Source organism: Peromyscus eremicus, chromosome 3 (genome assembly GCF_949786415.1).
Source record: "Peromyscus eremicus chromosome 3, PerEre_H2_v1, whole genome shotgun sequence".
Classification (NCBI taxonomy): Eukaryota; Metazoa; Chordata; class Mammalia; order Rodentia; family Cricetidae; genus Peromyscus; species Peromyscus eremicus.
The window spans coordinates 117,994,499-118,018,799 of NC_081418.1; the positions used below are offsets into that span (position 1 = coordinate 117,994,499).

The 24,301-nt window shown below is 37.0% G+C and overlaps 1 protein-coding gene across 6 annotated transcripts in view; it reads left to right on the forward strand.

The window, feature by feature from the left end:
- The window catches only part of LOC131906031 (contactin-4), a 350,158-nt gene that overhangs the window by 47,123 nt on the left and 278,734 nt on the right, over positions 1-24,301 (forward strand). The gene's annotated exons all lie outside the window — the stretch shown is intronic.

Sequence of the window (24,301 nt, forward strand, 5' to 3'; positions counted from 1 at the left end):
CTTCAGGACCTCTGGAAATATTTAGTGCTGCAGCGCACACTTCGTGTCCTTCTCAAAGGAAGTACTGACAATGCCCATGCCTAAACTCATCTAAGGATGCATCCCGGTATTGCTCATAGTGGGGAAATAGTTTCAGAATGAACACTCAGTTACTATCAGCATAGTAGCACAAAAAGAATACGATGGAGATGGAGTGACAGTGTCAATCCAGTTTCCACCTCCAGCTCTGCCACAAGTGGGGCACTTTAAACACATCACTTGACAGCTCACGGCTTCCGCTTCCTTTTGGGGGAAAAATAAATGATTTCCTGAGTACTTTGAAAACTATGTCTCATTCTGTTTAGGTTGTTGTATAAGCTGCCATGGTATGAATGACTTAGAAACAACAAAAATACATTTCCAGTAGTTCTAGAGCCTGAGAAGTTCTAGACCAATGTGGGAGCAGAATTGACATCCAGGGAGGGCCACTTACTAGTTCAGAGAACACTGTCTTCTTGCACTTTGGTATGTGAAAAAGTGAGGAGGCTCCTACAGATGGGTCCCTTTTATGAGGTTACTAATTTTACTCATCATCCCTCATGGCTTAATGGCTTAATTACCAAAGTTCCCATGTCTAAAAGGTAGCACATCGGTAGTCAAGATTTTAGTATAAGAAGTTAGGGGAGACAAACATTTAGTCTGTAACAACTTGAAATACTATAGGACCTCCCATGGTCTCCACCCAGGTTAAGAACACTCGTATGCAATATTCACATTTCCATCCAGACAGTTTTGTTATATTCTTCCAGATTGGATAAGAATTATCAAACCCACAAAAATATTTAAGTGGTTAAATCCCTGAAAAAAAAAAAACAGTGTCTAAAGTATAGTAATCATGAGCAAATAATCTACCTTAGACAGATAGAATATGATAATCAAACCTGGTGGGACAATACTTTGATCTTCAGTCTACATAAATAACTGGAATATATTTTGATTCTTTCTAAGATTTTGAGAAAGTGTAGGTGCTGAAAGATTGTGATTGCTCCTGCTGCCATTAGATTAAACATCTCGTGTCCCCCCATGGTCTGGTACAAAGCTATATGATTTATGTCCTTCATTCTCCCTTCTTGTCTGATACATATTTTCCCTTTTCTTAATATAATATGGCATTAACCTTGTCAGGTAGAAGATAAGCATCTCATTTTCTTCCTGGCCACCTTATTTTAGAATAGCATATGGGTGTATTTGGATTCAAATTTGTATTGTATCCAAAAAAAGTAATTCTGATGCATGCAAAAACTAATCCAAATTGTCTAAAATTTGATTATGAGTAAACACTTTTTATTGCATCTAATTTTTATATTCTCATGATTGCATAAAATGAAAACAACCCATTTCAGACATTTGCAAATTACTTGTCCTTTCTTTAATCATGGAAACAGCTGGTGAAAAGAACTCAATGTTTTATAGAATCACTGGATGGGGTTTCCCTGCACAAGAGACTTAGGAGGCAAAGTCTGTCTGGGTTTTCATCTTTTAAATCAAGTACAAGTGCACTCACTTAGGTTATATACTTGGTTTATTCCCAAGAACAAATTAAGGGCTTAGCTACACTATAACAATATCAACTGAAGTTTTTACTCTTCACCATCCTTCAACATTAGAGTTCTTATAAAAATGGAATTATAGAGAGTCATCCTCCAAAGAATTATACCCACAGGTTTTCAGAAAACAAAAACATGAAAAGTTGAAAAACTCATCAATCTGATGAACATGAAGCAGAGTTTCTTAAAGCCAAACTCAAGCAGACTCTTTTGACATCTTTTTACCTCAAAACATCATTGATTAAATTCACTTCTTAATATCCCTTTCAATTATCTGGTATGGTTTTTACTGTGACCTTATTTCTCTGAGAAAAAAATGAAAATGAAAGTAGGAGTCTAAAAATAAAAGCCATACTTAATACACAAACTAAACATACTCCCAAATTTTCTCACGACCACATTAATTCAATGAAATCTAATTTAGGCTTGTGCCATTGTTCTGAATAAAGATGAATGCATATTACAAGAACACATTGTGATTCAGTTTCTTTATAGATTTATCAGGAGAAATGCTAATTATTTAAGGCCTTACATGAGAATCTGTGTCCTTAAAAAAAGAAAAAGAAAAAGTTGAGGTGAGATTAAGGATAAGGTAACAACTAAATCTGCATTCAGTTTTAGCTTTCTCCTCTTCTGTTGTGAAGTTTCTAATGTAATAATCTTGAATCCATACCATTTAAGGAACAAGTTCCTGAAATCCAGATGGTATTATGTAGCTCAACACCATACGAGACTACATTCCTGAATTCCTGCAGTTGCTACTGTTGCTTACAGGAATATTTCTCAAACTCTTCTACATAACATTAATAAAAGAAACTGCAGCATATCCAGTTGGCAAATAATGTTGAGCATGTGTTGGAATAAAGTTACATAAGTCACTTTATCGAAGGATTGTTTTGTTGTAAACATGGATATATCTGAGAAACCAGTATTGTTTTTAACCTTGTAGCTTTAAAGAAGTTATTCTTATTTGCAATATTTTTATGGGAAAATAAATGTAAAAGTCTGGGATCATTGACTCTACCCATACTAGCTATATGTTTATCTGACATAGAATATACTTCTAATGTCCCTTGATCATTGTGACACTGTGCCTCAACTCTGCCTCCCTCCTGTCTTCTCCTTGTCTCATTCTCTTGATGCTTTCCTTGAAATACTAATTTTCCACATTGAGACTGTATATTATATACTATGTCATTATGTTTCTCCTCATACAATAAAAAAATAGTTTGTTTTGCTTCTTGAGAGAACACAGAGTTTTGTTTACATACTTAGAGAATTCTTAGCCTTGACTTCTAAATCTGGTAGTTGCCCACATTTTCCTCCAATATGAGATCTTCAGAAACAAAGGCTGTGCTTTAATTTGTCTTCCCACTTTTCATTTTTAGTGCTCTTCCAGGCATGCAGCGGGTAATTACTGTAGTTGAAAAAATTGAGCTGGATAGCCACAAAAACCATAAGTCAAACCATGCTATTCTCCTTTAGAGATACCTCCAGTGGCTTCTGCTTTCACTCACAATGAGAGCCAGAGATCTCACAGCATGCCACAAAACTTACCAGCCTCTACCCTCCCTACGCCACCTCCATATTTCTTCTCTCCTTCATTTATTCCTTGCTATCCAAACTTGATGTGTGTGCTGTTTAAACACGCCTGGAATCCCGCCTCTTATCTAGAATATCTTCTCCCTAACATGTGCCTAAATAAATTCTCACCTTCCCAAGTCTTTGTTCAAGAGTTACCTACTTGCTTTGGTTTACTTTTTTTTTTAAATTACTTGTATACATGAGTGGTATTGGAGGGGGATGTCTGTACACATGTGCACAGTTGCTCAAAGAGGCCAGAAAAGGGTCTCTGATTTCCTGAAATTGCAGTTAAATGCAGGTATGATGCTTTGATGCTGCAAACCAAACTCTGGTGCTCTGGAAAAGCAATACAAACTCTTAACCCATAATCCCTCTCTCCAGACCCTGAGTCCATTTTTTATATCACAAAATTTCTTCCTACTCCTGTGTCTCTCATTCCCTCAACCCTGAACTGTCCCCCAACCATATTAACTGCTAACACACTGTCGTTTACTGTGCTTTGTTCATTGTTATAATACAAAACCATAGAGAAAGTCCCTTTTAAGCATGTGTTAAGTGAATTGAATGAGTGAACATTATTTTCATTCCATTTTCTAGTTCAGTGAATTTATGATATCTATTTGCCACACTTTGTCCATGCAGAACTTAATAAGATCAAGTTAGTTTTTGTTAGTTTCCATTATTGAAAACTTGTTGTCTGCACTTCAACTCACTCAAGCTGTGAAGGCAGTAAAACATTGCATCAATTAAAATATTCCAATTAACACTAATCAAGAAGAGCAATATTAATAACGCAGCTCAACCGAGTTGATGAATCTTTGCAGCCTCGCCTATGGCTCTAGGCACAGTATATCAATTTCATAAGATAATTTTTATTCCTTATTATGGATTTTCATAAAATAATAAAGACATCACTCAAAGGAGGACAGTGAAGGTTTATAAAATAACAGAGACCCACATTTTAAAACACTACGACTCTTGCTATTCAAACCAGTATGTCATCATTTTCAGCATCATGGTTAAGAGTAAAATTTCATGGCCCATCTATCTCATAAGAACATAAAGATAGATTTTGAAAGCCTATGGAACATTGGATGTCATTCCCACCCTGCAGGAGTTTCCAAACTCCGATGAAGGTAATTGCATTCAATTCTTGTCCCAGATTTTTTTTAACTCAGCAGAGGTTTAATGTTAACCAAATCTCTTAAAGTTCCTGAGCTTCAAATATCTTCTCTATATCATATTTAATGCTGAATGAAGTCTTTGCTACTCTCCTTCAAGGATATGCTTTCATAGTGAGATAAATGATTATGAGTAAAAATATTGAGTTTATTTACACTGGCCTGGAGAAATAGCTCAGCAGTTAAGAGTGCATATTACTCTTGCACAAGACCTGAATTTGGTTACCAACACTCACAGTGGATGGCCCACAACTACCTACAACTCTAACTCCAGGAAATCTGACACCTTCTTCTGACCTCCACAGGCACCTGTGCCCATGTGCACATACCCAAACAGGCACACACATGAACACTTGATTATTTTTAAGAAGTATAAAAATAAGAGATAGCATTTCAGCATTGTTCCCATTATTATAATTACTACCACTTCCAATTTACTATTGCCAATATTGTAGTTTTTAAATTAATACCACCATTATCATCATCTTCTTTTGTATAATCATTTTACCTGCAGAATGTTCTCGGGGGGGGGGATGAATTTTCACTTTACCTATGTATAAACTCTTTATGAGATACTAAATATTTAGCAGTGCCATTTATCAGGTGCCTCCGGGTACACATTACTGAGCGAGGTGCCCTAAAATGTATCTGTAACACTCACATCAACACTCAGAGCCTTTGCAGTTATTTGTGGATGTACACAGAAAATCAAGCTATTTGAGTCACTTGACACTCATTTTTCCACCTGAAATTGAGCAAGGTGACACTCTGCCTTCTTGTTTCAGCTCTTTCACTAGAAACAAGTGTCCTTTCTGAGAGTTATTTAGTGGCATGACTTTTGCATTTTGACGCTTGTAGTTGGTGATTTTTAGAATTGCCCAGAGCAATGATACTGAAGTGCTATCTAGTGTTCATAAGCACAAGAAAACCATGGTTCATAGAGAAAATGCATGTGTACATAAGCTTCATTCAAGCATGAATTATCATGCCTTTGGCCATAAGTGCAATGTTAGAAAATCAACATATATTAAATAAGATGTCCTCAAACAGAAGCACACTTAAAATAAGGTTACATGGTGATCAGTTGATGAAATTGTAGTAACCAGGGATACACAGGAACATAATGTTGTTTCCCCTAAGAGCAATGGTGTAGTAGTTAATTATCAGTACAGCTTTACAAAATATAGCTGCCATTAACAAGAACTGACCTCAGCTGACCTGATAGTGTGATGCTACCATGAGGGGCACAGTTTTGACCAAATTTAGCATAACAAAACCATAATATTTTAAAGAAGATACTGGAGAAGGTCCTCTAACTTTGAGATTAAAAAGAGAGTTCCTTAAAAAGAAACTAATAATGTCAATGACAGAGAAAAGATTAATGCAGTCACAGGACTTCCACCCATCAAATTCCAGTGACAGTGTGGAAAGTCTTACAAAAAGAGATACTTTTAAAACTATAGCTAAAAGACAATACACAAAGACTTCAATGTATAAATAATGCCAATGAGTCACCAAAAAGAAGGACAAATCCCAGGAGATGGCAGGAAAAATGACATGAATTGACATTTTCAAGTATGAAATTAAAAATTAGAAATTACCATTTCATAGACAAAACTAACATAAATAAAATGAGTAAAATGTTGTGTTGACCAGAAGTAGCAAGAATTCTCATCAAAAACTCCCAAGAACTTTAGATAATTGATAGGATGATTGTTTAATGAAATTCTGAATCTGAATTCTAAACTTATTCTTTCCCTATTGTATACACACACACACACACACACACACACACACACACACACACACACACACACACACACGATCAGAGGAACTGTTGAAAATGTGCTCAGGCAATTGGTCTTTGATGGCAGATTGCTTTATAATCACAAGTAAGATGAAGGGAAAGAGGTTCTCCAGGGAATGGTAGAGATGAAGTATCTACTTTAGTACCTTTACATAAAGACACATTTAAAATAATGAAAATCAATGAAATATAGCTATATCTGTTATGTTTGAATCTCTAAGGAGGCTAGGGAGATAGCTCAGTCAGTAAAGTATTCGCCTTACAAGCGTAAGGACCTGAATTTGATATACTTATTCCACATTAAATAGTCAGCCATGTTGGCACATGTTTATAATCTCAGGATTGGGATGAGAGGCTTACACATTAGACAGACAGCATAACCTACTTGATGAACTTCAGGCCAGTCAAACTGTGACTCAAAAATACGGTGCATAGCTCCTGAGGATCAGCACCCTACCGCTGGCCTCCACACACCTCCACACATGTGTGCAATGTACCCTTAATCACACAAATATGCACACACATATATTCATGAAAAAAGCAAGTCTAAAAATGGTTTATAGTTTCCACTTTTATGAGTACAAATGACTTTTAAAAGTAAATAATACATTGCTTAGGACCATATACGTATGTGTATGCTTGTATCCAGACATGTATATATGTATTATAACAGAGATTAAAGCAATGATAAGATAAATAGAAGCAACAAAAAGCATACAGAGAATTTCTAAGTTATGAAGAAGTTCATCTCTGATGCTACATCTTAGAATCACATGAGTATTTTATTCTTTAAATTCTATGTTCATTTTACACTTTTTTTGTGTGTGCTTACTATAGTACACCAATAAAAAAATACAAAGAAAAAAAGAAATCAGACAGCCTGGATTAGAATTCTAAAATTAATTTTATTACTAGGGTGAATAAATTGCCTAGCTTTAAAGGCTTGGTTTCCTCACATATAAAAGAAAATGTAATAGCAGCCACCGAATGGTATTGTTGAGAAAATTAATTGTTGCACGAAAGGTCTTTGGAATAATATCTGGCATATAGGAAGAATTCAGTAAATGTTTATTCTAAATGCTGAATTTTTCATTCAAACCCAAGGTGGCTGGATTAGTTCTCAGACTTCCCACAAAACAAGATATAAATGTTTCTCTCATCTCTGGGGAACCAAGATGCCTCAGCATACAGCCTTAATAGTATTTGCTTGCCCACACAAATATACATTAATATTTTCAGGAAACTTTAAGACATTCCCATCATTTTCCATGCTGAGTAGTGGCTTGGTAACTGTGGCTTCATCTATTATCTTTAAAGAAAGTCTGGAACTCTGAGTCCACAGTGGGGTGTAGTTGTAAAGTTTGCTGCTACAGGGGATCCATTATAGGCATGCTAGATCTCTAGTTTTGAAAACATCAGTAGAGAAGTACTAAGGCAGAGGCAAACCCATCCAATCTGGCTGGAAAATGGCATCTGAAGTGCAATACGGGGATGAAAACACAATGGGTTGGTACTTAGAGTTCTAAGATGAAAGTATAGCTTGATATAGGAGCTTATCTTCTGGTTTTAAAAGCAGAATACTGATAGCTCTGCTGTGGTCAGTCTGGGTTTGCATAATCTCTGAACTCACCTGATGCCATACCTTCCTATCTAGTCACAGCTTGCACTGATGTGTGACATATGTCTGTATGAGGTGACCTTCATTAGACAGTAGGACAGTGAACAGGGCCCATGTGAGTTGAGAATAACTAGGTCACAGGGGCCAGTGACAGAGAAACTTGCTAGCTTGTTATTCCACAAGTTAATACCAAATCCTAGAGCCTCATAGCTCTGGGCTATGTCTGTATAGATGGACTGTTGATTGGATGAATTACCACTCACAAAAGAATCAGCTTCCAACTATATAGTACTTTCTAATACCACACATCATTGACTACGATCATCTGTCATTGTTTTTAGGGCATTGGCTACAGAATCCCTTCAGATACCAAAGTCTCTCAATGCTTGAGTATTTAATATAAATGGTACCACATACATGTTGCCTGCACATGTCCTACTATACACATTAAATCATCTCTACATTAGTTGCAATACCTCATACAATGTAAATGTCATGTAAATGATTATTAATACTGTGTTGTTTAAGAAAATGTCCAGAGAATACATATGTAACATGGGAGTTTGAATGGAATATCCTCCATAGTCTTGGGTATTTGAATACTTGGTCCCCAGTTGGTGATGATGTTTGGGACATTAAAAGATGTGTCATTGGCCGGGCGGTGGTGGCGCACGCCTTTAATCCCAGCACTCGGGAGGCAGAGCCAGGTGGATCTCTGTGAGTTCGAGGCCAGCCTGGGCTACCAAGTGAGTTCCAGGAAAAGGCGCAAAGCTACACAGGGAAACCCTGTCTCGAAAAAAAAAAAAAAAAAAAAAAAAAGATGTGTCATTGCTAAAGGGTTATGACATTGGGGGAGGTATTTAAGAGTGAAAAGGCTTCATCACTCCCAGTTTGCCTTTGGTCTCCTGCTTGTGATTCAGGATGTAAGCCCTCGCATCCTGCTCCTACCTTCCTGTCTTTGCTCCCCCCTCATGAACTTTAAACCTCTGGAACTATAGCCCAAAAATAAACTCTTCTGTAAGTCGCCTTGATCATGGTGTTTGTTACAGCAATAGAAAAGTAACTACTATAAACTTAAGTGGATTAGTGTGGAAGCAGACTTTTCCATAACACTTTAGGTTCATAATGGATTCAACTCTTGGATGTAATGCCCATGAATAACACAGAGGGATGACTGTTCTTCCTTTATCTATTACAGTAATGTTTTGAAATGTGCCTGATAATCTAGGTTATAAATGCCTTGGAGCCACATTTAATTCACCTTCATATTCTCCTCATAGCATCTACCACAGATGACACTATGAATAATATTAAAGGGGGAAAAGGATGAGAGAAGGGCAAGCAAGGGAGGTTGGACTGAAGACATGATGGTCAGGTCTTCCCAAATCTCCAGTCCTTGGCTTGTAGAATTTTCAAGACAGAACAGAATAGCCCCCTCTAATACCAGAACTTTATCACAATCTGAGTTGGAGAACTGTCTTCATTTAAAGTCCAGTGTACACATTCACATATCCATTGCTGCTCGCTCCTTTCTTCTCTTGTCCTTTGGAAGCTGTTTTGTTTTGCTGCTGAGACATTTTAAACTTTTAAATGTAAGCTGAAAATACTTATTAGTTTCCTCTGGTGTTACATGACCCTAGATGACTTCAACTGCAGTTATAAATTGCACACTACAAGACTCACCTAGGACTGCTGTGTCATTGGCATTATTTTGTACCCTTCTTGGCAGACTCGGTTGGGGACAAGAGCTGAGTTGGCAAGAGAGAATGATTTATCCTCCCACACATAGAAGTAGGATAGGCAGTAAAAAGGTTCAATATTATAGCACTATCGCATTCCAAGTTTCATATAAAAATCCTTTATTCTGTTTGCCTATTGTGTTTCTATAATGTGAATTATAGAAAATTATTTATAACCAAAGAGTTATTTGGGTTTTTTTTGAGTTATTTGTTTTGGTTTCTATTGTTTTGTACACATTAAGCTCTTTAATTTTTTTTAAATTCTATTTTCACCAAATTATATATTTAAGTATATTCTAAAATATTATATATCAATTTGTTATGTGTGTGTGTGTGTATATATATATGTATATATATATATATATATATATATATATATATATATATATATATATATATGTGCATTTGGATGCCATAGTGTGTATGTGGAGGGCGGATAACTTATGGGAATCTATTGTCTCCTTTCAATATACATTTGGTAGCTAAAGCAGTAACTGGCATTATAATGAATGCTTATAGTACCTTTATTATGGGTAGTGAATGAATCTTTATTTCTCCTCATTGAAGGAATTATAAGTGTATTCTCTCAAAATATGCAAAATTGGTGTCTTTATTATTTCAAGATGAAACCACTGGAGGAATTGTTACCTCAGAATTATCCATCCTGTCCTTATTTTCTCCATGCACAAGTCATGAAGATTCTGTCGAAAAGAATGTCCTTTACTGACTCAGATGTGACAATAACTGTGATAACTAAAGCCCGGCAATCAGGGCTTCAGGAAGCAGGAATATATTAACTGTGAAGTCAGTCTAAACATTCACAAGCTCCTTCATACCTCCACCCCCATATCACATTTGTATGTGTGTATATGTACAGGTTCTTGTGAGTATACACATACATATGTGTGCATACATATGGAAGCTAAACATTAACATTAGATATTTTCCTACAATCACTTTGTATATAATTTTTTGAGATAAGATCTCTTATTGAGTATGGAACTCACCATTTAGATTAGACTAACTGGACAGCAGACCTCAGTATCTACCTGTTTTCACTTTCCTCTTGCCAGGATTATAAATGTGGCCTTCCCTACCTTAGGTTTTTCATGGATGCTGAGGACCCAAAGTCAGATACTCATGCTTTCATGGCAAGCACTTTATCCACTGAGTCATCTCTAGAATCCCACCCCAGTATATTTCTTAGTAATACCCCCAGAAATCACTACCCTAGTTCATATAAGTTTGTCCTTTCATCCCTTTACAAATGTGTTGCTCTGTATTAAGTATATAAGCATCATGCTTTCATCATTCCTTTGAACTTCACTGTTATGAAGAACCCCATGTGTATAAAATTCATAAATTGTATGTCTCTGTTGTTCATCAGATGTTTTGTTAACTGGGTCTCTAGATCCAGCCAAACAACCCACATAAGGACTAAATAGTAAGAAGAGATAATCTCAGACTTTCGTATTCTCTTGTTCACTCCTTCCCTTCCTTCCTCTACCCTGTATCATCTATCTTATGATATGCTTAAGAGCTAGTGACATTAAAAGGTCTATCTATCACCACCACAATCTTTTCTCTGTGTTAAGGTCAGTCTATGATTTACTCAAAGTTACTCCATACTGGACAAAACAGTGCCTTTCAGGCTGTGGGTTGCTCTGGAAGACTCTATTTTACAAGCAGCTTTTGATTCCATTTTGAAGGACTGTGACTGCAGCCCTTGGTTAGACCCACAAATGACACCAGCTGTCAGGTACAACCCATCCAACACAAACGCGTGTTATAAGAGTTAATATTAGTGATTAAGATTGTACTAAAAGATCTTGCATTCATTTACCTTGGCCAAAGTATCTGGGTAGGTGAGATTCATGCCATTGAAACCACTGGGCTGGTAAATTTATTGTTCCTCGATAAATTCTGACAGTGTGCAAAGACATAAACACATTCATCTGTTTCTAGCATAGCATACTCCCAGCACTCAGATTCTTCTTTATGAAAATGAGAATATGAAACAGCACCCTTAGCAAAATCTAAATAGATGGTGAATAAACACAGTGCTTGCATGTGGAGTTGATGATGGTTTTATTTTCAAAACTGTAATTAAATGAGATAAAAATATATGGTTGAAGTTTCTGAAACATCTTAAATTCAACATACATAACAGCTGCTCCTCATCTGAGAGCTTCCCTTATGATCCTTGTTTTTCATGCCCTTCAAAATTCTCTAACCAGCCCACAGCTGAGTCAGTACCTACTATCCCAAGAAATTTATCATAGTTACTTGTTACTTCTCATAGTCTTGATTTGCCTAAAATAACTCTATGGCAAAGTATGTTCAACTTCTTAGGAACGATGAATTCAAGCATGACTGGCATATTTTTTAATGAGTCAACATTCTCTATTTCATTGTTTCCATGCCCCAAAACTGAGTATGTTACATGGAAATTTCTGTTAGCTTTGAAAGCAAAACTTTTCCGCAAAGCCGAAAAACTACTGGAAAGTTCTACCAACTTCTGCCTTTCCTTTTGAGCACTGGTCACCACAGTTTCTTGGGAGGGAACGGCTACTTTTAAGGACAGAATTAGAGAAAGTTAAGTTACATGAACCAATGTCTTTCTAGTTTTGTTTTTGAGCAGGAAGCTAGAGCTTATGCCTCCCACCTGAAACCTCTGATATATGGCCATTGAGTGCTAAGGAAATTTGACAGTGAGTTCATTGTCCAGGCTTGTATCCCTGGAAAGTTTACAACAGAAAAGCCACAGAAGGAACGTGTTTCAGATGAAGAAATTCATTTCACTTTGAAGCAGGACTGTTCGTAGACTCTTGGGCTTAATTGTGATCTGTGGCTTATATGTCTCCATTTGTAATAGATTCCCAAGGTCTTTCCTATAGATTACTGACTTTGTTTGACTTTGTGATAGTTCCTTCTCTGTCTCTCTCTCTCTCTCTCTCTCTCTCTCTCTCTCTCTCTCTCTCTCTCTCTCTCTCTCTCTCTCTCTCTCTCTCTGGTTTTCTGAGGCAAGATTTCTTTGTGTAGCCTTGGGTGTCCTGGAACTCTCTCTGTAGACCAGACTGGCCTCAAACTTACTGAGATTACAGATGCTTCTGCCTGCCAAATGCTGTGATTTAAGGCATTAACCACCACAACCCGATTGTGATAATCTCCTGATATGTGACTTTTCAACCTTTTCTTCAGAGAATGTTCATTCTAGTGTTCTTTTGATGTATCTGATTTGCTTCTAAGGTGGCCCATTTATTAAGAAGACTGAGCCAATAGAATGTAACTTGCAGATTTAGTTTTCACTGGGGAAAAAAACAAAGTGAAATATCCATATGAAGAATTATGTTTCTTTCTGTGTGTATGCTGTAATTATCCTAAGTTTATCTATCATAGAAGTCTCACATTCCAGTGGCTCTCTACCTGCCTAATGCTGAGACCCTTTAATACAGTTCCTCATGTTGTATTGACCCACATCCATAAAATTATTTTGTTGCTACTTCATAACTGTAATTTTGCTACTGTTTTGAATTGTAACATAAATATCTGATATGTGACCCCCCCCCAAAGGGGTTGTGATCCACAGGTTGAGAACAACCACACAAAGAGCAAATGGTGTATCACTGACTAGAATGTAAAAAATGTGATCATATTTGGTCCCCTCAATTTCATGGTGTGATTTTATGTTTTGCTCCCATAGTCTTTGTTTGGCTAGGATGGGTGGATGAATGGGATGGGATTTCTTTTGCCAAGCAATATTACTATTTCATGTGCTAAATGCACCCTACCCTAGATAGATTTGTGTCAGATCATTTTAAACACTGTTTGGAAGACTGATAAAGATTGGTTAGATGGTGGTCTTGATTATTGCTATGCAGAAGTGATCAAGAAAAGATGCAGTAGATTAACTGCAGTCAAGGTCTACTTTAGATAAATAGGAAAAGGTCCTTCAAGGAAGGCACATTTGACCTGGATTCTAAAGAATAACCATGTGTCATGGGTGACTGTCCCTCAATCTGATAAAGCCATCTTAGGGAATTGAGCTGTGCTCGATTTGTAAAAGATAATGCCTACTGGGATAGTTAGTCATTTACACTCTGCAATAGAGGTGAGAACAGAGCATGAGATTCTCTCCTGAGAATCTGCTCTTCCCTACCATCTGGAATTCCACATGTGACGTCAAGGAGCTAGAGTATGTAGAAGCTGGGAAAGACTAGAGTAGGGTTCCATCTCTGAAGCTAAAGTGAAAGTCTCATTGTTCCTGGATAAGGCTTTACAGGTGCTGCCAACTGGGGGAGGAGTGTCCACAGCCCTGTAAGATACCCCTCACCTAGGCTCTATAAGGAGGCCCAATACATTTATTGGTTCACCCACAGTGAACTTTGGCAGAATCATGCCTTGGTTTGTCATTGGGATCTTGGGAGGAGGGGTTACCTTGCTTTACATCTCTTCCAGGGAAGGAATATTAGCAACGCCATGATATACTCAAATTGGAAGACCACTTCAAATAAATGAATTGGCATACTCAGAGGTCCCAAGACAGAGTCAGCCTGAAGGCTCTTAAAGAGTGGAAAAGAAAACACAGATATTACAGTAAAAATAACAAAGAGATAAAGTAGCAAGCGTAAGTTCAGTTTTGTAGGCGGGGGCCAGATCCCTAATACCACTTGCAGAATACCGTGAAGAGTCACATATTTTACTTTTAAATTCAAAAGTTCAAATTATTTTCCTGCTTGTCTTGTATTGTGTTAGGATGAAACCAAAGACAAGAGATTGCAGCTGCCTAACCATTAACACTCCAGAGTCAGGGTGCTATGTGAACAGAGATGAGTTCCTGTAGAGAAAACTGTGGGTAATAACAGCTTGCATTTTAGGGCACCTGTCTCCAAGGCAGAGGAGCATTATTTGTGATGCCACATCCCACTAATCACAGTCACCCCATGGGTTAGATAGGTGCGCATTTATATGGTTCACACAGGGAAGTGCGAGTGTTTTAAATTGAGTTGTTCTTTGGCTTCTTAAATAGCACAAAGGTCTAGATAAAATAGAGTATGTCAGAGATGAAGGAAAGGAAAGAACTCAAATGAGAAATAAAAATAGCTGCCTGGAAAGTCCTACACTTTCAGAGAAAAGGGCAACAAAGCAAACTTCATTTTCTTGTGAGGCCTAGAGAATAATAGTTGAGAGGTGAGAAAGTGTGAGTGTCACCTGGGCCGATCAAGCAACCAGCTGCATATTTTTAATGCTATTATTTAACTCAATATAGAACAGAGGCCAAATGTATGGGTTTTTGTGTTGGAAAGATCTGGATTCTAGTCCAACCTCTTCCTTGTTTTCCATCTGTGACCTTGGGTACTGATTTTTCAGGTTATTAAGCAGAATGAATAATAGAACCAACTTCATAGAGTGGTTGTAAGAAACATATGCAGAAACACATAGAACAGTGCGTTCTATGTATGACCTAGTTAGGATTGGCCTCACATTCTTCTGAAGAGGTACTGTTTATGAAAGTGGTGAGGTAGCCAAAGTAGCCCACAGAAGTCTCCTCAGCATGTAATATTGACTGTGTTATCTTTGGTGGAGTTTTGTTCTTGAAAAGCAAGGCAGAGCAGTAATATGTTTCAAGGAATATTCTATGTTTCAAGGAACATAGACCAAATGTGTCTTTGGCCATCTTTACATGCTTTTCTCCATCTTAGTTTCTCAGTGATGAAACTAATTCCTTCATGAAATTCCCCAGCTCTACCTTTCCTTCCCAACTACTTCATGGATTAAACTCCCCTTCATTTGTTTTATTATTACTTTTATAACTATCCCAATATCTGCAGTGCTACTTCTGCCTTGTTAAGTAGTAACGACTTGACTGAATTAAATCACTCTTTACTATAAGTGTCATCAATATAAAGATGATCAGAAAAGACATTGACTGTTAATATCAATCCTACACAAAGTATAAGATCCAGATCCCTGTCCAGGATCAAGCCAGTCAGTATTCCAGCATAGGGAGGTGTAGCTGGATTTTTTTACTCTTTGACTCTTAGAAGACCTGCCACCTAGCTCCTAAATAAATACACAGAGACTTATTCTTACTTATGAATGTTCAACCTTAGCTTGGCTTATTTCTAGCCAACTTTTCTTAAATTATCCGTCTACCTTTTGCCTCTGGGCTTTTACCTGCTCTATTTTATATACCTTTTTTTCTTACTTACTCCATGGCTGGCAGTGTGGCTGGGTGACTGACTCCTGGTGTCCTCCTCTCCTCCTTTTCTTGCTCCTTGCTCTTCCTCTTTAGGAGCCTAGATTTCTCCTCCTATTTATTCTCTCTGCCTGGCAGCCCTATTTCTCTCTCCTGCCTAGCTATTGGCTGTTCAGCTCCTTATTAGACCAATCGGGTGTTTTAGACAAAGTAACACAGCTTTACAAAGTTAAACAAATGCAGCACAAAAGAATGAAACACATATTTGCATCATTAAAAACGTATTCCACAGCATAAGCAAATGTAACACATCTTAAGCTAATATTCCACAACAGAGAAGAACATTCCTAAGACCTCAGCCATAGCTGAAATGCTGTTGACAGCTGATGGCTTCTAGAGGAGAAAGAGCCAGTTCTCTTTAAGAGTGTGACTCCCTAGTAGCTTGACAAAGCTCCGTTGAGTTAGGTATCCATATACCTAGGGGCATATGTGCAGCTCAAAACGAACTTGGTGGGTTATAGAGGGGAAAAAGAGAGAGGACAGGTATTTGGGAGTGGGAAGGGGACGTTCTGAGATGAGTTTAGGGAGAACTGGAACTGGAGGATGAATATGATAAAATGGTTTGTATGCATGCATGAAATTCTCAAACATTTAATGAAAATGTTATATTCAGGGGTTGGAAAGATGGCTCAGTGGTTAAGAACACTGACTGCTCTTCTACAGGCCCTGGGTTTAATTCCCAGCACCCACATGGCAGCTAACAACTGTCTGTAACTCCAAGATCTGATGACCTCACATAGACATACATGCAGACAAAAACACCAATGCCCATAAAATAAAAATAAATAAATTATAAAAGTGTTATATTTAGTATATATTAATATTATATTTAAAAATAATGTTATACTTTAAAACATGTGGGCTCCTTAGTTTAGACAGAAAAAAAAGAGAGAATGATTTCCAGGCATTTGGAAAAGGTATAGATAGGATGGGATTTGCTTTGTTTTGCTTAGCTGTTGCTGAGAGAAAATGGCTAACAACCACAGTTGGCACCAAACAAGAAGCTCAAGAAAAATTTGCTGAACACTGGATAAAACAAATGAAAGTGACTAACATGGAAAGATTAAGAGAGATGGCTCGGTGGGTAAGACTGTGTACTTTCTCCAGAGAGCCTGGGTCCAGTTTTCGGCACCCACGACCTCCTGAAACTCTAGCTCCTGGGACTCAGCTTCCCCTTCTGCACTCGTCAGCACTCGTTTGCACATTCCCGACAGAGGCAAACACACAGATGTGGAATAAAAAAAAAAATTATATTTCCTAAAAAAGAAAGAGTAAGATATATGCACTTCTATCAATATTTTATGATTATCAGTATCAGTGTACCTGAATTTTTTAAGCTTTTATTTATATTTTTTTATTTTTAGTGTGTAGAATGAACTCCTAAAACTTTAATGGCTGAATGTTTATAATACTATATTTTTATTTCTAATTTAAAATAGCATAGTAGGGCTGGCAGTGTATGTAATTTGGTTGATAGAGTGACTGCTTAGTATGCTCAGATTCCTGGTTATTATCTTCAGCACCATATAAAACTACGTGTAGTGGCACAGGCCCACAGTCTCAACTCTCTGTAAGTAGAAGCAGAAGGATCATAAGTTCAAGGTTGTCCTCAATTACATAGCAAATCAGAGTACCTTACACTGTTTGAGACCATGTCTCAAAAAAAAAATCTAAAAATATACCGGGAGGTAGTGGCGCACGCCTTTAATCCCAGCACTTGGGAGGCAGAACCAGGCGGATCTCTGTGAGTTCGAGGCCAGCCTGGGCTACCAAGTGAGTTCCAGGAAAGGCGCAAAGCTACACAGAGAAACCCTGTCTCAAAAAAACAAAAAAAAAAATCTAAAAATATAAATAATACATTTGATTTTAAAGCGGAAAATTTCCTATTTCATGAATATTTTTTCATCTTTTATAGTAAAAAGCAGCACAGATTCTCTCAAACCATAATATTATACACAGAATTTCTTATAGGAAATTATCTGGAGCCACAATATTTATAAATGTAAGTCACATGAAGACTGTATCCTGTAGACTCTCAAGGATAAAGTACTGCTTGGACTGGAGCACCTGTCTTAAAAACACAGAAAAAAAGGATATGTTTAAGTAGTATCAGCATTGTGTGGTGTGGTGTGTGTGTGTGTGTGTGTGTGTGTGTGTGTGTGTGTGTTATATTCTAAGAGAACTGACTTTGACACACAAATGTCAATGTTACTTTAGTAGAAATTTAAACTCATTTTCTCTTAGTAAGTCATTTTGTGTAGAATTTTCTTTGATGCTCAAACACAGTAATGGTTGTACTAACACTTATAGAACACTAACTTTGGAGCAGGCAGGGAGTTAAGTGCTTTACACACATCATTTTAATCTTCAGAAATCCCGACAAGATAGGAATTATTGACCTGATACTAGAGATGAAGAAATTGAAGTTCAAGGAGATTAAAGAATTCACCCACATCATACAGCGATGGGGCATGAGTGCTGAGCTCATATACCAGGCCTTTGACTCTAAAGCCACTGTGATAAACCATTAAGCAATTCTTCCTCTTGCTATAAACTCACACTTGGAAATCCAGTCAACCATGCCAGTCTCACTAATGGTTTCTTCATCCTTCCTGAGTGGAAAGAATATTAAAAAAATGTAGTTTTTGCAACTCATGAGGTTTCCTGAATTCAGATTTATTCTGGCTATGAGCCTTTGCAATCCTAAGAACTATGCATATGTGCACCCACACTTAGGGAGCAAATGGAACACATTTGAGACATGATTTAAAATATGCTGCCTGGTAACAGGGTTTGGGAATTACTCTCTGAAAATACCTCTTTCTTTTTATAAATGGTGAAATCATCATTATGGAAATCATATTCATAACCAATGTATTACTTGACCATCTTCCTGGGTTGATATTGATTTCCTTATTGATTGCTTTTTTTCAAAACTGAAGGAAGCAGTAAGACAGGAGATGGGTGATGACAGTTTCTTGTGCTAAGGACACATTGAGGGAATTAATAGAATCCAGGTCTATCCAACTCAAGAAAAAATATAAATTTTATTTTAAAACTTATATAATACACAGAATACATAACTAAAAGTGACTGCATTATGTGCATAGTTTACTGTGCCATTTTTCATTCTTCATTTTCTACCTTTCCTCTGTGGACTTATAGCAAACCATGATGTGTGTTACTATCTCATTAACCTTTCCTGGCCATTTTACAACTCAGCTTTTTATATGCTCCTCTGGGAGGTGCCAGCTTGCAGATAGCTTCAGCCCTTCCTGCCCACATGTGCAATGGCTGGTCTCTTAATGGTGGCTTAAATAAATTGCTTTTTCTTAGTCAATGTCCAAGTATTTATGGTAAGCTACTTTTTTTTAAACCAGCTCTCAGCATTTAATAACTTTCTAGATGGGAAATATTTAGATGTTTTCCATCTTACTCTCTGATTTACCCTGTGGTTTGAATTCCAAATGCCTTTCTGTTCTAAGGCTTTTGATTAGTGATTGCATGTTGCAATCTGAAGGCCTTTGTGCCCCTCCATTCCTCTAGGAATTTAACTGCTAAATCACTTTTGTGTCCTTGATGAGCTAGCTCACTCCAAATACTGTAGCACATTTTCTAATTTAGTCAAAAACAAGATATCAATATCATACTGCACAAGAAAATAAAGGATAGATACTTGGCTGTAAGAAATATGATTTGAAAACATATCTACCATAAAACTGTTCATCCCTCAACACATTATCTCTTAAAATTTTGTGTAAAATGATGACAAATGAAATCACCACAAAACCAAAGATAGTTATTTTTAAAATCTATGCATTGCACACATGTAAAGCTAGAAAAACATGCTGTTTTAAGAAACTGTGGTACATTGATATTCATTCTTTGTCATATATTGTGCCTTTATATTCAGTCATGACTTTAGTAACCAAATGCATGAGTTAAAGAGAGAAGAACTCAGAGATAATAAATAGTTCATTACTTTCCTACATGCAACATTCCTCTGTCTTCCTAAAGTTATTTCTGCCTCCTCTCTTCCTGTTTCATCCTTTTTATCCAGTATTTAAATTTCCACATTAAGTTCTCATCCCATGTTCTCATCCATAGGGAAGGGAAGTTTGGGGACCAATATCCTTAGCCAACACACTCTGCATCGAAATGGAGCTATTCTCACGTTCATTGATAGGAAATTCATTAGCACAAACTTTATTTTGTCAAATAACTGGTTTAGGTGCTATTTGTCCTTGACCTAACTAAATTCCTAGTGAAAGTATGGACTCTCTCTCTCTCTCTCTCTCTCTCTCTCTCTCTCTCTCTCTCTCTCTCTCTCTCTCTCTCTCTCTGTGTGTGTGTGTGTGTGTGTGTGTGTGTGTGTGTGTGTGTGTGTGTGTGACTCTGGAGGGAAAGACATGACTATACTATCCTGACACTTTCCAGGTGCTTGAGCACTGAAACACTGAATTTTCTTACATTAGCACTGAATTCTGTTACATTAGCCATGAATGGAGAATTGGATCCATGATGGAGTGAGACAAAGATGTGTAAGAAAAGTACATGGTTTGACCTCAGTATGATTTGCAAGTGGGTATTTTTGCAAGCTGTGTAATGGTCAGGATGAAGATGTATTACCCATAATGCATTATCTTTCTTAGTGTTGCTGCTATGGTCATTATCCAATATCAAAGCTTTGGAGAAAAAGTGACTGAAAATATGTTAGTTTTATTTAGTATATTGTATATATTTTATTTATGGACTTTACTATTGCAGCCTAACAGCACATACACACACACACACACACACACACACACACACACACACACACACATACACGCTGAAATCAACCGGACCCGAAGCCTATGCATCTCAGTGTAGTATCTATATAGTTAAAACAGCCATTTGGAACAAAATGTGTGTAGCTTGACTCTAACTCTGTCATGGTTTTTTTTTTTTGGTTTTGATTTTGGTGCTAGATAAGTATGTAAAAATATATTTGACAATGAGTGTTGTATATTTTATTATATGGGTTATAAATATTGTCAGTAAAAAGCTTGGACATGAGTGTACAAGCATAAAATTGTTCATTCACATATACAGCCCTTTGACTTAGAAAATTACAGTGTTACTAGCTAGCAGTTAGACTGTGGGTGGGTTATGATATTTGAAAATATCAATTCAAGACCTGCCATATTATCTTACAAATGGACATATATATCATTTTTTTCTTAGCATCCACATCTCACTCTGTTGTTCATTGCAAGTTGGATGCTTTTATTAGATGAGATGCTTAGGGAATAATTTTCCATGGGATTATAGCATTCTTTAGTGGACAGAAGCATATACTGAAGACCAACCTTATTGTATAAAAGGATTTGTGCTTGGATATACACTCTTTCTCATAGTATTTCATTTAACTTTTGCCATGATTCTTAATATAAAATAAAGCACATGTAATTCTCAGTTTACATGTCATAAAATTAAATGTGTCCAAGGTCAGCACAACTAATAAGAGGCAGAAATTATTTTCCAAACTCAGGTCTGTCCAAATACCACCTATCCATTAAAAGTGCATAAGTTCTACCATCAGGAATACTTTTTATTAACTACAAACAAATATTTCTGAATATTTCCTCAAATATCACATGAGTAAACAATACTCTGAGCATTCAAATATTTTATAACTGGATGGCATTCATAAAATAAAAAGGGAGAAATCTGAGTTCCATTTTTTAAAGCTCAAGTAGGACACTTGAACATTGTATTATTTCCTTAGGCTCTTTCCTATTTTTAAAAAATTGACTTACTTTTCTTTTTACATGTATGAGTGTTATGCTTGCATGTGTGTATGTGCACCATGTGTGTGCAGTGATTGTGGAGACCAGAAAGGGTATCAGATCTGCTGGAACTGGTGCTTCAAACTGTTGTGAGTTGCCAATGGGTACTGGGAACTGTGCCCAGGACCTTTGGAAGACCATCAAGTTCTATTAACCACTGAGTGATCTTCCTAGCTCCTTTTCCCATTTCTTCACATTGTTTCTTAAATCAGAAACAAAAGTTGCTTAGTTCTAAATGGATTGAGTACCTATTACCAATCAAATTATTAATTTTTATGCCACCCTGAAAACTGGATGAGATATCTATAAAAAATATAGATGACTTATGCAAAGAATGAAACTGAAGCGATCATTTAGTGGGCTTCATTATCTCTTATAGGAATAATTATTTAAAATACTAATTTCATAACAAAGCTTTAAAAAAACCTCTACTTTATCTCCTTTTCATACCATTTCCTTAAATAAAATTTCAAAAAGGATGTTTGCCCCACCCATAACATAAAACCTGTTTTTAGTGGTTTGAATGAAAATGGCCCCCAAAGGATCATATACTTGAATGTTGGGTCCCCAGTTAGTTTAACTGTTTGGGAAAGATTAGGAGGTATGGGGTTGTTGGAGGAGGTGTGCCACTGGGAATAGGTTTTGAGGTTTCAAAAAGCATAGGTTATTTTTGGTTGTGAGTCTAGCCTTTAAAGGCTGAGCCATCTCTCCAGTCCTCTTAATGGGGGATGGAGGGATACATTTTTGGGTCAGGTAGAAATGTGGTACAAAGGAAACTCCCACAAATCCACAAGGATGACCTCAGCTAAGATTCCTAGCAATAGTGGATAGGTAGACTGAACTGGCCTTCTCCTGTAATCAGATTGGTAACTACTCCAATTGTCATCAGAGAGCCTTCATCTAGTGACTGATGGGAACAGATGCAGAGACCCATAGCCAAGCACTGGGCTGAGCTCGGGGAATCCTGTTGAGGAGAGAGAGGAAGGATTATTAAGAGCCAAGATGCCAAGGTCATCACAAGGGAACCCACAGAAACAACTAACCTGGACTCATAGGAGCTCACAGACTCTGGACCAGCAGCTAGGGAGCCAGCATGGGACTGACCTAGGTCCTCTATGTATGTGTGGCAATTGTGTAGCTTGGTCTACATGTAAGATTCTTGGTGGAAGCAGGAACTATCCCTAACACTTTGGCTGGCTTCCAAGAACCTATTTCTCATACTGGGTTGCCTTGCCCCACCTTAATATAAGGGGAGGAGCTTAGTCCTCCTGCAACTTGATATGCCATGCTTTGTTGACACCATGGGAGGCCTGGTCCTTTCTCAATGGTAACAGAGGAGTGGATGGGAGGGGGATGGAAGAAAGGAGGGAGGAGAAACTACAGTTGGGATATAAAATAAATGGATAAATTTTTAATTAATAATAATATAAAAAACACAGGCTACTTTCAGTGTCTCCTTCTCTTCCTCCCACTTGTGGATCAAAATGAAGACTCAATTACTGCTGACATACCATGCCTGTCTGCGTGATGCCATGCTCCCTGCCATAGAGGTCATAGACTCTAACCCTCTGGAACCATGAGCCCCAAATTAAACACTTTCTTTTATAAATGTATTGGGCATAGTGACCTATCACAGCAATAAAAAAGTAACTAAGACACCTTTAGATAAAAAGAAGTACACTACACCATAAACATAGTTTGGATTCTAGCACGGTTTGGTTCTGTGTCCAGGGTGTTTCCTTTTCCCCCTTCACCATAATAGTCCTTGGATTGATATGATTAAGTCCTGCAGTGGAGCAATTGACAGATCTCTTGAGTCAGTATAGGACAGAAACACCATTCTCATAGTATTTGCATGCTGGTGATACAAAGTGGAAATGGTCTAAAAATAATAATAATTTTATAAAGCCCATATAGGCTTAAGCTTTTCCAAGTTCTAGAAGAAGCTGTGTGAAGACATGTTTGTGCATACTTTTTATGAATCCTAAACTTTCCCTCAAAATAAACTGAGTATGAAACATGTCAATTTGTAATTGTGGAAAGGTCATCTAGGCTCATGTGGCCCTGTTACTCACAAGTTCCATAGTAAGTATAGACAATAATGATACTAAACTCATAATTTTTATGTAATTGTAGTTCATCTTTTATAAATCATTGCAAGGAAGCGGCCAAAGAAGAAGTCATTGTTATTCTACCCCAGTGGGTACTACCACATGACTTATGACCCTATATGACATACTTGAATCAGAAAAAATCTGAAATCCAAAATGGGGTTTTAGATCCAATGATTCAGACAGAAGGAATAAAATGAAGAAATGAATCTTTCTATACTCATTATTAGGAGGATTTATACTGGGTATGTAGGTTAAAATACTCTGTTGAATAACATCTGCCACTTTATTATCACAGTGGTATTTTATATCACTCATTATTTACTTGCAATTAGTTATTTATTTCTTCCAGTTATGACCTTTGGGCTATAAATGTCTTTTCTCTCCTCCTTGTAGAAGTAGAAGTTTTCCCCAAAAGAATGATAATCAGCCTTTTATCAATATTTGCAAAGAGATATGAACTCAAAATAATCTGTTTAAGAATGTTTTTTTATACTGTACTTATATATACATATACACATATACATATAATGTGTGCATAGAAGGATTGAGTCTGGCAATCCTAACAGTTGGAAGTATGTCACT